The sequence below is a fragment of the Mus caroli genome, chromosome 16 (genome assembly GCF_900094665.2).
Source record: "Mus caroli chromosome 16, CAROLI_EIJ_v1.1, whole genome shotgun sequence".
NCBI classification, from domain to species: domain Eukaryota; kingdom Metazoa; phylum Chordata; class Mammalia; order Rodentia; family Muridae; genus Mus; species Mus caroli.
In genome coordinates this window covers 22278288-22295080 of record NC_034585.1, presented here as the reverse complement: position 1 = coordinate 22295080, position 16793 = coordinate 22278288, and the positions used below count along the sequence as shown (strand labels likewise).

At 41.0% G+C, this 16793-nt stretch overlaps 1 pseudogene; it reads right to left on the bottom strand.

The window, feature by feature from the left end:
* Positions 1–3316: 3316 nt before the first annotated feature.
* LOC110312038 lies at positions 3317–4263 on the bottom strand (annotated as a pseudogene).
* Positions 4264–16793: the final 12530 nt, after the last annotated feature.

The window sequence follows — 16793 nt, the reverse complement described above, 5'->3', positions numbered from 1 at the left end:
CATATGGGCACACACATAAGGAGGTCTGAGATCAATATTGGATGTCATCCCCCATCATATTGCACATTTACTTTCTGAGACATTGACCCTGAAGTTCATAGTTTGGCTAGGTTGGTTGGCCAATGACTTTCATGGATCTATCTATCTATCTCCACCTACCTCACATGGCTGGGTTATAGGTACTCATGACCATGGCCAGCTTTAGTCATATGTTCTGAGCATTTAACTCATGTCTCCACTCCTGATCAGAAGGCAACTTTCTAAGAGCTATCTCCCCAGACCCTAAACTTACTGTTTTGGTAGTAATGGGAAACTGAACCCAGGGTCTCATTCATTCTTGGCAAGCATTCTACCACAGAGCTACATTCTTAATTCTGTTTTAAGCTCTTCAACTTTTGATTGACAGGGCTGCCAAGGTAGGGGAAACAGTTTGGATCTTGCCAGCACATTCTGGAAATAGTATCTCACTTTTCCTTTAGGAAACCATTCCATCCATTCTCAATCCATGTGGTTTAAGAGGGAATGACTTTGATCTTTTGGCCTTTAACAATGGTGTGGATCCAGGCTGGCTTATTAGCACATACACATAGCCTCATAGCTACATAGCCAACAGACAGAGTTCAGCCCACGGAGAGTTAATTATAAGACATTTATCAAAGTTACTTTGGCAAACACACACATTTTTTTATTATGTTTATCAAACTGATACCCTAAGCCTGAGACTGCTGCAAGACCCTGGGAAAGGGGGCGTGTTTAATAAAGCAGTCAATGCAGAAGAAAACCTGCTGGCAAAGAAGCATACTTCTGACTTCTTATTTGATACATGTTGCCCAAAAGGCTTTTCATATAGCCAAGCTGGCACAGGACACTTACTGTAACTGAAATCAACAGAATCCTGATTAATACAAATTACCAAAATCAAATGTAATATGAAATCTCTACTTTAGTGTTTCACAGTTTGCAAAGTGCAGCCATAGACAATGACTGTTTAAAAAAAAAAAAAACATAAAAGTTCCAAGAAGTCTCATTATCATGTTCAGTATTTCATACATGCTTTAGTGATGGCTGGTCAACTAATGTCAGATGGTCAATGGGTACCTGAGCCAATACTGAAATCTCAGATTCTTACTCTTAAGTCTAATGACACCATTTTATTTGAGGAATTATCAATCTAGTACAAAAGACAAACTAAACCCATGTGTAAACTTAGCCCAGACAGGCAGTTCATACAAGGGTAGTGTATGTCAGTGAAACTGATAGCTGCCCGCAATGGATGCTTTGTGAGTCAAGGCATGCTGAGGCTTGGCCAGCATCAGGAAAACATATGGAGAAGAGGTTGCATTTTGAAGTTCCCTTAGGAGACTGTAAAGCATTTTTGCATCTCATTTCTGGAAAGGTTTAAAAAAAATCCAATGACAGAGCCTGGAGAAATAACTCAGTGGTTAAGGGCACTGACTGCTCTTCCAGAGAACCCAAGTTCAATTCCTAGCACCCACGTGGCCACCCAGTTATCTGTAACTCCAGTTCCTAGGGACCTATTGCCCTCTCCTGGCATCCTCAGGCAACAAGCATGCGCATGATGCACAGGCATACACTTGGGCAAAACACTCCTACATATAATGTAATAAATAATTTTGTTAAACCTTTTGGAAAATCCAAGGATAATCTCTTCTCTTCTTTATCCAAATAAAGGAAACAGAATGGGTACAGGAATGGGCTTGCCATAACTACTGGTTATTAATTGATTATATGCTGTGTGCCGGAATGTTGACATTCACCATTGCTGACACTCACAGCAGCCTCATAAGCTACGTGTTATCTTCATTTCTGAGGTCTGGAAAAATAAAGCTTAGATTTTCTTTCTTTTGGTTCCTTTCTATAGGCTATCCTCATGTTTCAGACCCTCTTCTTGTTCAACCAGTTAAGGAGAGACCACTTGTCTCCTCAGATGCCTCTGAGGCGCCTGCCTTTGCCCATTTCAAGCTTTACTGTATTCTCTTCCTCTTCTTAAACACCGTTCATTCGTCTTAGAAAACTTTTTTCTGCCTGCCTCCAATGTCTGTGAGTTCCTTGAGAAACCAGAGCAGATAAGAAGAAAGGAATAAGAAAATATAGAGGCCTTCAGTTTGCTTTATTTTTCCCAAGGTAGTGAATTTACTTTCTGTGGTATCTCAATGCTTAATATATGACATCAGTTTTGACTTAGACGTGTGACCACAGTTATAAAGAAGATGAGGAAGGTGCAAAAGAACAAAAGGCCAAGCAAGCTAAGCCAAGCTAAGCTGTAGCTCAAGAGCTAGAGCCAGAGTACAGCCAGGCTGTTTTGTGATCTACAATCTACTCGGCAGAAGTCATCAGAGGGACTTACCAAGGAGGGCAGGTGGAATTATTGTGAGAAGTGCTTTCCTTTTCAGAGACCAGAGAGGCTCTATCCAGCTGAGCACTGATCGAATTATATTTCAGTGTCTAGTGTTCCTAAATGACGTGAGTTGAGACTGGCATGGTTTCTTGTTCCCATCATCAGAGCAGGGACTGGTCAGATCAATTTCACTCTCGTGAAGCAAACCCAGCACAATGAAGGCACATTTCTCATGCTAGGAATATTAGGATCTCAAAACAGAGTAAGGCTGAGCTGCTTGCTAGCTTCACAGAGATTTCACTTCACAGGCGGTAAGCTTTTAATAGTCTACTATAAGAAACATTGTTTATTGGAGACTGCCTCCTAGTTTTATTGCTTGCAATCAAGGCAACCAGGCCACCTCACAGCTTGTGTTCTATCATCACCATCAAAATTCTGGTTGGGTTAGCCTTGAACCTGTTCTCAGAGGCCGAAGAACAGTAAGCAGAAGACCCAAGTTCCTGTCCCAGCACTTTTCTGTACTGGATGTTCAACATTGAATAGATTTATTTCACTATTAACAATCTCGTCTTCTTTGTCTGTTAAGTGGGTAGAAGAAAAGCTTCTTGATGATTGGTTTGTGATGTAATAAAATACTAATGTGATAAAAAAAAATTAAAACCAACTTTTTCTAAAACTCTAAAGTGCTACACTAATATTGCAAACTGCCTGAGTTGAATGATAGTTTTCTTCTTCCCCTCCCCAATCCCCTTCCTCCTCCTTTTCTCTCTCTTCCCTCTCTTCCCCCTCTTCCCTCTCTTCCCCCTCTTTCCCCTCTTTCTCCTCCTCTTCTCCTTTCCTCCTCCGCCTCCTCCTCTGCCTCCTCCTCCTCTCCTCCTCCTTCTTTTCCTTTTTCCTTTTTCTCCCTCTTTTGGGCAAAGCTTTGTATTAAATATTTTTGACAAATACACTGGAGAATTATGCAGTACTGTCTATATTGAATACAATCCTGAGCCACAAGTCTGCACACACATTTGCAACTGGACCTGTGATAACAGAACCTTTCTTTATTTTTTTAATTAGATATTTTCTTCATTTACATTTCAAATGTTATCCCCTTTCCTAGTTTCCTCTCCGAAAATCCCCTATCCCCTCTCCCTTCTCCCTGCTCCCCAACCCACCCACTCCCACTTCCTGGCCCTGGCATTCCCCTGTAGTGGGGCATAGAACCTTCCCAAGACAAAGGGCCTCTCCTCCCATTGATGACTGACTAGGCCATCCTATGCTATATATATATATGCTAGAGACACAAGTCCCACCATGGTTTTTTTTGTTTGTTTGTTTTTGTTTTGTTTTGTTTTGTTTTGTTTTGTTTTTGGTGTTTTAGTCCCAGGGAGCTCTGGGGTTACTGGTTAGTTCATATTGTTGGTCCTCCTATATGGCTGCAAACCCCTTCAGCTCCTTGGGTCTTTTCTCTAGCTCCTTCACAGGGGACCCTGTGCTCCATCCAATGGCTGACTGTGAGCATCCACTTCTGTATTTGCCAGGCACTGGCAGAGCCTCTCAGGAGACAGCAATATCAGATCTGTGAGAGCAGAACTTTTCTTCTTGCCTTTAGTGTTGACTATGACCCCTGTGTTTCCTTCAAAATAAACAACCCATCTTTTCTTCAATATGACTTTTGTTGTGGAATTATCACTGCTCGGTGAACCTTTTCTCTTAGTTCTGGTTTGCCATGCCATCACCATGTCACCTGCCCCAGCAGCAGGAAGTCTCTTCAACCTTCTCTTGATTCCCTTCACAGAGATGATATACAACTTTTTGACTCCTGTATTGTCAGAAAAGTTGATCACAACTTCTACCAGAAGACCCAGGGAAATCCAGAGTTTTGCTTCTGAGGACCCACCACAAGCTCATTTCGACATCTTGAGTGCCCAGAAAGGACAGACATTTTCTTCTTATTGAAAAAGACACACCATAGAAAGAGACCCCCAAATTACAATTCATGTTCTTCGTTTCTTTAACTGTTGGGAGTCATTGAGCCAGCATAAGCATCTTCTGGGACAGAAAGTGTCTTTTATGTCCCTTCACTATCATACTGAGTAAGAATGATGTATTCAATGCTCTAGATGCCAGAGACAGGAAGCAAACGTGGCGATGGTGATAAATACCCAATATTCCTTGGGCACTTTCCATGTACCATATTTGATATACTCTACATTTCCAATCTTTTAGCACCACTACAAGAGGTCATATTTGTTACCTCATGCCACAGATAAGAAGATATGACTTCATGATACTCAATAATTTTCCAAACCTCACACGGTGGCTTATTGGGAATCCTGCCCATCTCTAACTCCTCCATATTTCAATACTGTGCCACATTGCCCCAAAAATCATGGTCCTTGTTCTCACAGAGCTTACAGGTTAATGAAGGGTATAGACAGTGCATCAGACAACAAGGATAAGTACATCCACTTGTCAGAAAATAGAAATCTCTAAGCCTTTTGGTCATTTCCCAGGAGCCTAGGCCAGATGTGTATCTGTACACCATGAGTACACAAATATTTTTCCCTAAACTGCTTACAGCCAGCCTTTTTACACTACCATAATACCACCCCTCACATTCCTCTAAGTTGTTATGTGTGTTTTCTAGATATGTAGCATCCATTGTCTCATTGGTCCTCCCAACAGACATTTGAGGTGAGTAGCTAAGGACTACACCTACTTTACATGTGGAAACTCAGCCACTAAGAGAGAAGGTCATGTGGCAGAAAATGAGATTCATGCCAAGAACTAACATCTAACCTTAATGACATGTCACCTAGCTTCATGGCCCAAAGCTTTAATAAGCTGATTGATTTAACAGCTAAACGTGCAAATGCTTCCGAAGATGTCTCAAGATGGCATTGTGAAGACACTGCTTTCTACAAAGTTTTTTTTCCCCAAAATCAGGTACTTTGTGCTTATATCTCATATATACATTCTGCTTCTGAGTTTGAAGATTTAACCTCAGCCCTGCTTAGCCATTGGATTATACTGCCCTTACTTTTGTGTAATTTAAGCTTCTATTGTGATCATTTTGATAATTAAATAGCAATTTAAAACCCTGCTGGTCCCAGTTAATATTATTTAAGGATGCCTGGTTCAGACAGCCCATGGGTATCAGAAATACGAAATGTAGAGTATTGTTTTCAAGGACAAGAAAAGCTTTGCCCACACATTCTCTGTTAATCTATGGGATTGGTGTCCAGTCATTGTGAAAAGTCCTCAGAGACTCTGGCATTGTTCCACTTGCCACCTATAGCCAACATGGTTTTCAATGCTGAAATGTGATTTTTTGTTTGTTTGTTTGTTTTATGATGCTGGGGATTGAACCCAGGGACTTGTTTATAAGAGACAAGCATTGAACCTGAAATCCTTTGTCTTCTGAGGCTATTTAACCCAGGCTATTCCTGAAGTTACTATGTATTCAGGCTAGCCTAAAGTCTGTGAGGCCCAGCCTCCAGCGTGCTGAGGTGAGTGGCATGTGTCTCTTAGTTTCAACTGCTACTCCTCTTTTTATTTCGCTTCACCAGAAGGTACCCAGCCAAGCTAGGGGCAACTCGAGGCAGGCGATGACTTTTATTGTACTTGTCATTTGGTAGGAAATAAGAATGATTACAGCTGACATGTATCTCTCAGTGGTCACAAAGAGTAAGTAGAATATAAATGGCTAGATTCTGTACAAAGCCTTGAAAACTCAGTCACTGATTTAAGACCTGTTTCTTTTTAAGTTCCATCCCGAACTGTTAATGTGACATAAGTAAGTATCCTTGAGTTGGATTTCTGTCTTTCCAAGGTAGAGTAAAATTTCTAGAAATAACTAAATCAAACAATGTATGCTTCTTTTGGGGGTATGCCCAGGTTGAAATGTGTTGTGATCTTATATACTGACCTCAAAATTTGATATGTGACCTGGCATGTCTAAAGAGTATTACTGGGTCAGCAAAGCAGAAACCCAGTATAACCTGCAACCCCTGGTCATGTGATGAGCAACAGCAGGAGGGGCTTGGGCTGGAAAGCCAACCCTTCTGCAATTTGAAGAGATAGCACTCATGGGTATCAGGGTAAGCCCCAGGGCATTGTAGTTGTATGAGCTCCTAAACCCCTACTCTGTCCTACAATGTATATTTTCAGAAAAGCAGCTGGAATTCCACCACTGTACAGTGTAAACTTTACCCTTGCCATCTTACTCCTGAGTAGTAGGTGTTGTTCCCTGTCTCCGAGCTGTTACATATTCTAGACCCAGAATTCCATGCTTACCTCTCCTCTCCTTTGCAAACTCCTACTTGGTATTTGCTGGCGTGTTTGCTGACTACGGGAGTGATTACTTGTCTCTTCCTCTGTGCTCCCTTCGGTCTTTATTGCATGCCTCTAGAGTAGTGGTAAGCATGTTACATTCCAGTGATTTTTACTCTCTGCTATAATTCAGATTTTGACTGTCCTCCCTAAAGCATATATGGTAAAGTGTTGGTCCTTAACTTAGTGCTATTAGAAGATAGCCGAAATTTTAAGAGGCCTAGTGGGAATTCTTCTTAGAGGATGAAGAAAGGTTTGCAAGATGGCAGTCCGTCCTAGCTTTCTGCTTCCCAGCCACCAGGAGGTGAGCAATTCCTTCAGTGATGTATCCCCGCCATAATATAACGCTCTGCCACAGGCCTCAAAGGAAACAGACCACTCGCTCTGGACTAAAAAGCTCCAGATCCATGAAGCAAAATATGTTTACCTCTTTTTTTATTTTAATTAGGTATTTTCTTCATATACATTTCCAATGCTATCCCAAAAGTCCCCCATAACCTCCCCCACCCACTCCCACTTCTTGGCCCTGGCGTTCCCCTGTATATAAAGTTTGTAAGACCGATGGGCCTCTCTTTCAGCTGATAGCCGACTAGGGCACCTTCTGATACATATGCAGCTAGAGATACGAGCTCCAGGGGTTACTGATTAGTTCATATTGTTGTTCTACCTATAGGGTTGCAGACTCCTTGGGTACTTTCTCTAGCTCCTCCATTGGGGGCCCTGTTTTTCTCTTTTTAAGTTGCTATATCTCAGCTATTTGTTACAATAACAGAAAAGTGGCTAGTTTGTTTTCCTTTACTGCATTAAGACAATAATTGTGCCTACAGACCTCTCTTCTTATGCAGCAGACAGCTGAACACTTGATTAAAAGAGAGGGAAGGAGAGAAGGAAGGTGGGAGATAAAAAAGAGAGGGCAGAGAAGAAGGAGAGAGAGGGAAGGAAGAGAAGAGGGAGGATGGAAAGGGGATTCAAAGGGAAATGGCAGGGAGAAGGAGACTTTTCCAAGTGCTAATTCCATAGGAAATAGGAATAACCTCTCCTCCAACTCCACATATGATGAATTCATGTTCATTTCACAGCATCTTAGTCAAGTTACTTCTTTGGATCTGATAAGACATATATTGACTCTTAGTTTTCTGTTGATTCTCAAGAGTCTCCTAGGAAGATTTAATAAGAGTAGAAAAGATAAATAAGTGTACAGGTAATAAACTCTAGATTACATAAGCAAACATTACTCAATTACATTCCTATTAATATACTGACTCTGTAATGCATTTTGAGATATTTAATTATCAATTTGACAAGATAATCTAAGAGTAGTTAATGATTATACCAGTAAATTGTTTTTTAAAAAAAATCACTGACAATTATTAAATCTCATAACAGACATCAAATTAACTTGCTAGAGCTGTCTGGTTAAATAGACAGCAGTTAATTATGAGGTACTTACACATGCTTTACATTTTAATATGCAAGTCTGTTTAATGGTGTAGCATCGATGGTGTTGTGTAAGAGAACAGTTTGCCCACAAGGCATTTCCAGAGTCTGTGTAGTATGATGATTGAACAGGCAAGAGCATGATTCTTCACACCTTAGGCTCCTTTTCATCTGGGAACAGGACACTAGAAATTCCTAAACAAGATAATCTGTTAGGGTTTTGGACTCTCTAGTCTATCTTTCTCTATGAGCAGCCAAAAGATGAATAATCTCATACCAACATGCAGGCCTATAAAATGCCTACCAAGGGGGAGGGGTTGGCAATTACAGAAATTTAACACTGAAAAAGACACTGACTATATGTTAGCATACAATGGTAGGTAAAGATTGCTGGCTATTCTAGTTGAGGAGAGATTTGAGGCCAACAGGCCAGCCTTGGCCCATTGGCTTCTTGGATATCTAGAATTTGTGTTTCAGCTTTTCACCCACCTGGACCCTGTGGTTCCCAGGAACTCCTTATCTGATCCTGGACAAAAAAAAAAAAAAAAAAAAAAAAAAAATTTATTCCATGAAACTGTCAAGAGAGATTTTACAGAGAACCCTAGATTCAACTTTTCTCTGGAGACAGTCTCGCCACCCCATGTTCCGGCATCATTTCTACCTGTAACTTCCTCTTTCTCATCACTATTTAAATTCCTTGCTCCTGCCCTACTCTGTTCTTGGTTCTCTTATAGAACCAAGGATTACAGCTGATAGCATAAACTAAATGTTCAAGAAAATATCTCTTCAATTGAGATAAATTAAACTGAAATGGATTGGACCCAATCAGAGTGAACTGGCCCTTTTGATCCAAGCACTTCTAGTTATAATGAAACAGCGGAAGAGTCATTTGTGGACTTTATCCAGATGGTTGTGATTGAAGCCTCTGTGCCATCTCCATGTTTTAGGGAGCACTGCTCAGAATGGCTGCACCTCCTCTGACTAACGAAAGCTAAACAGCCATGGAGATAGAAAGCCTGGTACCTGGAAAAGACTCCATGTGCTTGGAAAGAAAATAACTTTAAAATACAGAGTCATCACCTTGAGTTGTTGTTCCCTTTGTTTGCAGCATTTCACGTCATGCCATCACAAAGATTTATCACAGAGCATCATTCCCATTCATTTAATAAGGAGCCTGAAAGGCTGGTAAGATGGCTCGTTGGCCAAAAGCACTTGCTGTCAAGACTTACAGCCTTTGGAATTCACATTAGGAGAGAACTAGGTCATAAGAGTGTCCTCTGAGCTCAACAGCTGTGCTGTCGTGTACATATATGCATGCAAGAACACATACATGCAAAAGCACGGACATGTGCATGCAAACAAAATAAATAAGTATGAAAAAACCAAAAGGGAACAAAACTGAGATTCACAAAGATGAATGGAGAACAAGTTCAGGTAGGACATATGAACTTGTAGAGTTTGAGCTTTTTTAAGTGGGGAAGAGGGCTTTAAGTCATATTGTCAATTTAGTTAGTGCCTTTTCCTTAATACATACTTGAGAGTGTGTATTATATGTGTGTGTATGTGGTCCTGCTAACACTATAAGCTGTTGGCCACTTGGTAGGTGTCTTTCATACTATTGGAATGGCCTTTTCTTACCCAGATTTCACCAAATCAAAGGATGCAAGCATGGAGCAAGATATAAGACCTTCAATGGAGTAGGATGGAACTTGCCACTGTGGGGAAGTCACAAAGCCTGAATTCTAGTCCAGGGTCAAACTCATTCTCACAGTAGCAGCTACCATGACCAAGAGCTTGCTCTGTCTCATGCACTGCATTTATCTCATTTAAAGCTCAGAACAAAGAGAAAGTGGGTTTCTTCCATCATCATACTTGCCAGGAGACTTATGATATGGGTAATAATTTATTCAAGGTCAAATTTCTGCTAAGTCATATTATACATCTTGATGACCTCTATGGCACATCTCTCTGAGGCCATCAGTAGTGTACTCCTGATGAACTTCACTCCCCTCAGAGGTGGTTAAGTGGATCTAGGCAACTCAAAGCCAACTCTCAAACATTTCAAAGTATTCTAATAGTAACAAACAAGTCATTGTGTATGGGAGGCTTTACAATAATTACATCCAATAATGCAATGTTGGTGGAAGATGAAAATCTGCCTCATCAATTTCACATTCTCGTTCTCTCTGTCCACATGACAGTCACTCCATTTTATAACTTTCTACACTTAATATATTATAGTGATCATCTTTCCTTAGTGCCACAACCCATAATTATAATTTTCACAACTGCATAAACAACCTGTAGTAACTACCAACTGACATTTGGCCAAAATATCACAATGAAATAATGGCCCTGTTACTGATGCCTAAAGAGTGCTTAGTGTGATCGTTAAGGATGCTGCTACAGTGAACATCTCAGTACTGTTCTGTTGTTTCTATAGCGCACATTATCAAGAAGACATGAAAAGGATTATGCAAATATCTTGACAAAGACAGTACAAAAGTATGCATGTAGACTAGGAGGAGACCGGTAGAGAACCCAGGGAGAAACCTGCCCAGCTATGATAACATAGGTCGCTTTTGTTTTTGCTTTTGCTTTGTTTTGTTTTAAAACATAGTCCTGGCTGTCATGGAACTCACTATATATACCAGGCTAGTCTTGAACTCTCAGAGATTCCCCTGTCTCCTCCACTCTAGTGCTGGGATTAAAGGCATGCACTACTAGGTCTACTGATAACCTAGGTTTCTGATAAAGATGTCAAAAATATGTGCAAGGAAGAAAGATAACCTATTCCACGTGCAGAAGGATGAAATGAGACTCATGTCTCTCACTCTGCACAAATCAGTTAAAGTGGCCTAGAAACCTTAATATAAAACCTGAAATGCTGAACCACAAGAGGAACACATAAGGAGTATACTTCAAGTTATACATTAGGGCTAGAACTTTCCGAACAGAACTCCGGTAGCACAGGAAATAGTTTTAGGATTAAACAAATGTGGCTACATGAAGTCAAAGGCTCTGCATAGTAGAAACTTTACAACCAGAAGAATGAGAGAAGATATTTGCCAACCATATCAGACAAAGGGTTGATATCTAGAATATGAGGGGGAAAATTACACAACAAAACCCTCCCGTAATCAATAATTGAGCTTATAAAATGAACAGCCAGTTCTCAAAGGAAGAAATACAAATGGACAGTATGTGTTTTAAAAAGTGTTCGACATCTTTAGCCACTCGGCAAATGCAAATTAAAACCACTTTGAGATTTCATTTCATGAGAATTAGAATAGTTGAGATAACAAACAAACAAAAACCAACAACAAACGCTGTCAAGGATGTAGGGAAAGAAGAATCTTATCTCAGCTGGCAGGAGCATAACTTTGTTTCGCTCATATGGAAATCAATGTGAGGGTTCTCAAGTAATTGAATATATAATTATCGTATGCTCTACCTGTGTGACTCACTGACATATAACTTAAGGACTGCGTATCCTGCTACAGAGATACCTACACTTCGTGCGTATTTCGGCTCTATGCACAACCTTAAGGAAGCAGATGACTAGAAACTGTGAATCATATACACAATGAAAATTTATTTGGCCATTAAGGAAAATGAAATCATTAAATTTGCAAGCAATGAAATTGAAAAGTACTATGAAGCAAAAAAGTACTATGACTCAGATACAAGAAAGGAAAAATGGCATGTCCTTCACATATGAGCATCCTCATTTATAATGCTTCCATGTGCCTACATGACTGGGGATACATAGAGTGTACTGGCTATAGAACAAGAAGGAAGACCATGACACAGGGAGAGAGGTATTGAAGAAGAGGGAAGGCACAAATGACAATTAAAGCGGAAGAGAAATGGAGGCAGTAGGTGGGATGGTACACAGGAGGGCCAGGAGAGATGAGGGAGAAGAGAGGAGAAAGGGGGCCAACAAAACAAATTTTGTTTAAAGACATCATGATGAAATCGAATCCTGTGTAAGCTAGTTGAAAAATAAAGTTTAAAAAAAGAGAGAGAGAGAAAGAGAAAGAAAGCATAATGTTGGTAATGACCTCGTTTGCTCCTGCACTTCTGAATACTTAAGACGTTGAACACGGGTCTGGTTCCAGGTTTTGAGTGAATATGACTGGTTTGCTAAAGTGAACAAACCTTAATTGAGGGCTTCAAAGCTCTGGCTCTGAGGCAAAGTTTACATGGTGTCAAGAGGACAGGGGTCTGTGTGAAATGCCTGTTAACACAGACCTACTGGGAGAAAAAAAGAAAGAGATCAAAGTCTCAAGGGGCCAGACCTCCAGAGGCATTGAGCAAAGCAGTCTTGGATATCATTTTGATGTCTGATTCTCAATATCAAGGAAACTCTCTGTGAAATATACCCAGTGGTTACCTGCTTTCTCTATGTCAACAAGGAGCTGACTCGTGTGACAGATGCTACAAGATGATAGGATTTGGAACTCAGAGCACCTGCAAAACTCCTGTGTCACATCTTAAACTGGACTGCAAACACAAGTGTAGCGACACATCTAACAATTTGTCCTAAGTTCTTACCAAATGAGACAGCTTGTCAGGCACACATAGTGGCCCAGGCCTGTAACCTCAGAACCTAGGTGGCTGAAGAAGGAGTGTCAGGAATCCAAGTCCATCCTCAGCTAGAGAGTAAGTGCCAAGCCAGCTTAGGTTACAAAGCAATGGAAACACAACTACGAATTAATTTAACTAGGAAATGTGTGACATTGGTTTCCAGTGTGCTAGTGAAGTCTTGATTGTTCTTATAGTCTTAGCCCTTCCCCTTCAGTCCAACACAAAGGCAGGGACCACTAGAGGTCAGGCTTTTTGCATCCCTCTCCTTGAAGAAAAGCAATCAAAGCTTGTGTTAGCTGTGAGAAAACAAACAAGGGGGTTCTATACTGGCAAGCAGCGCCACCCTTAATGTCTGCTAGAAACAGGTTTGTTTCCATAGATTTCTAAGAAACAAAGGTTTCCTAATTTTCTGTGTCTGTTCCCTTGAATGTCATTTCAATCTATCTCCTATTGTAGTGTCCCAGTGGAAACAGTTAATCATTAACCGTGCCCTCTGCACAGGAATGGAAGTAATACTCTATACCTACAGCTACAAGATAGGAATTTAATTCAATAAATAAGCAGTGTAATAAGACTCCAGCCTGTGTAACCCAAAATCACATGATCAGTGAATGGCTAGGATGGGATTCAAAACTAGACATTACATAATTCCAAAGCCCATGGACTCACCACAAAACACTGACTCCTGCACTAAACTCTACTTGCTACAAAGAGCCATCCTTCTCGAACAAAGGGGAACTAAAGATGAAGAGAGATTTCTCCCAAGGTTATAGAGAACAACTTGCCTTGGGGATCCCGTTACATCTCTCGACACACGCTTCAATACTACGTGTTAAAAGTTAAGTACGAGGAAGACAGTTAACCCAAAAGCAGTAAAAATTAACTATGTTCTGGTGTGTTGGATGAAAACTTGGGAACCTCGTGTGCTCCACCCTCGCCCTGATAACAGCTGCAAGTGTTTGCTTGCTTTCTCTAACATCTGGCCAGCCCCTGTGTAAACAGAGTAGAGGTCATCGTAGGGAAGGAGCTGAATGGTTTATTTCTAGGTCTCTTAAGGATACAATGAGCTGGGACAGAGTCTGAAATAGGAATTTCTTCCATGTTTTATGACAATGTCAGCAGCAGTTTCCAGCGGCGTTCTTCAGTCTCTTCTTGCTACCAGTCTGTTTCTCATCCCTTTAACTGATCTCCACAAACTAGGTTACTTGCAAAGAAAGTTAGTGTATTTCTCACTGTCTGGAGGCAGAGAAGTGCAAAAGGTCAAAGGGTCCTGTGTGCTGAGGACCCTCTTACTGATGGAGTTCCCACAATGGCACTTCACATCACATGATGTGACAGAAAGACTGCCAAGCTGAAACCTCTCTTCCTCTACTCATGAAGCTACCACTGCAACTACCGTCTCCACCCTGAGGACTCCGTTAAGTCACATCAGCACCACTTGCAAATGCCATGAGGGAGATTATTTCAATATGGAGTTTGTAGGAATCAGACATGGGCATCTTAGCATTTGCCTGTAATTCCCTTTCATGGCATGATAAGAAAAACAGTTCATCAAAGGTCTGCTTGGATGGTGCTAAGCACTCTGGATGATTCACGTTCCAGTCTGGGCTCCACCTAGGACTGACCATGAGCCTTTGGGACATTATTTGGGACATTATTCTTTTCAGGTTTCATTTTTAGCCACTTGAGTAATGAGATGGAGGAGCCTTCCCTAATGTTTCATAGAACATTAGTATTCCAATTTTAAGTCAGAGTTCTAACAGTTAGCTCAGCCCTATGCTCATCCCACAAGGACATTCCTAGCTACTGCTTCTTTTGGTCTACTGAATATGACACTTTAAAGATTATCAACCCTCCAATTCCATATTTTTGTAGCAAACTCCTCCCAATGAATAAGTTCACACTAACATCGGTCTTAAAGACAAAATTCAATCTATCAACAAGAGCTTGCCTTAAAAAGACTATTTATAGGAGGCCTTCTTGTTCAAAATCACACACAAACACACACACACAGAGAGGTGGGGAGGGGGAGAGAGAGAGAGAGATTATTTACCCAGACATGCTTAATTTAAAATATGACTTAAATATTCAAATATACTTTTAAAGTTTGCTAATGTATTTTCTTCTTCTAAAAAAGTATGTTGAAGTTATGGTCTTCTTTGGAATAAATATGCTAATTAAATATACTAAATGAAGTGCAAGCACAGTAATGAGTCACTGAACTTACAAATATGCCTTGAATTACAAAAATGTTCAATCCCTGGGTAGGCAATGACTTGATGGAGAACTTACCTGAAAGAATAATAAAATCTCAAATAGAACTTGAGCTATTTTATGAAATTATCTTTTGTAATCCATCAAGGAATCATCAATATCAAGGGAGATTCTTGGTTCTTCCTCCCCTTTGATCCTTCTTCCTTTTTTCTTTCATTTTACATCTCAATTACAGCCCTCCCTCCCTGCTCTCTTCCTAGTCCCACCCTTACAAATCCCCCATTGCCCCTGAAAGGGATCCCCCCCACTTAGTAACCACCACATCCTGAAACCTCTGGTCCTAGCAGAACTAAATACATCCTTTCCCACTGAGGCCCAACCAGGGAGTCCAGGTAGGGGGAAGGAGATGCAATGGCAGGGAACAAAGACAGAGAACAGACCCAGCTCCATTTGTTAGGGAACACACATAAAGAACAAGCTGCACATTTGCTACAAAAGTGTAAGAGGTCTAGGTCCAGCTCCTGCATGCTCTCTGGTAGGTGGTCCAGGCTCTGTGAGCCCCCATGGTCCCATGTTAGTTGACTCTGTATGTCTTCTTGTGGTGTCCTTGACCTCTCTGGCTTGTTCAGTTCTATCTCCCATTCTTTCACAAGTCACCCAAACTCTGCCTGATGTTTGGCTGTGGGTCTCCCCATCTGCTTCTTTTCTTTTAAAACATGTGATGATCTTTTAGTATTAAGTTAATACATTGAAATAGAAGTAGAGAGGCATAAGGACTTCATGGATGGAATACATCTTATTTTAGGATGGTGTTCAAATAGAGGTGCCTCAGAGCTTCCCAGTGTGGTAACCTCTCCTCCCCCTCTCTCCCTCCCCTCAAATATCTTCCCTTCCCCACCCAAAACACCAACCCCCTTTCTCTCCAACCTACCTTTTTATTCTTTCAAAACTCCAGTTGGCTCTACTTCCAAGATGGCTGAGGCTGTCGGGGTCCTGATGTCATCCAGCAGAGGGCGCTCTTGGAGCAGATTTGGGCATGGCCATGGAAAACTCTGGGAGGACAAGGACAGTTTCCTTTAGAAGAGGGCAACTGTGTTATCCGGGTTTCATGGTGACTTAAAGGAGAGCTTATTGGTCCTCCTTGAATTTCCTCAAACTTTCTGCTCATTTCCACAAAATTGTATCTCTGCAGATGTTTTAGTGCTACATTCGGTAGGAGGGGGTGGAGAACTAATTGTTTGTTTGTTTTTAACCTATAGATTCAGAAGTACAAGGTAGCTAACTGCACAGGAAAGCAAGTATCAAGCAAATATCAGCCAAGGCAGGTGTGTGTGTCAGAGACAGCCAATCTGCTCAAGCTGGCCCTGTCTATCTCTCCCTCTCTTGTGAGGCACAAGAGAACATTTTTTCTCTCTCTCTTAAAGGCAGTGACAGATATTATGGACAGAGCTCAAACAATAGCACAAAATCAAGACTGGACCAGAAATAGATAGTGCAGATCCACAAAACTGTCATAGGCCAAGAACAATCTTGATACTCTTTAACCTAGCAAAAGTTATCCATTGGAACCTAGAGACCAAGCTCCAACACATAGCTTACAAATCAAATGAACACCAAGGACCAGTGGGCATCTGGGATGTGGTCCTGACTCTAAGATTTCCTGCCTGTTTCTTTGGTCAGGTCCAGTGGGTAAGCTTTTTAAAGTCTCATTGCCCTTGTCTAAGAGAACTGAACTGTAGAATCCATGAGATACAATTCACATTTCATGTTCTGCATTGGAGACTAACTTGTTAGAATTGAAATCCAAAATTTCCTTTGGAACTCCATAAAATGAAGAGTAAGGGTGTGGCCAGACATCATTATGTGATTAAAC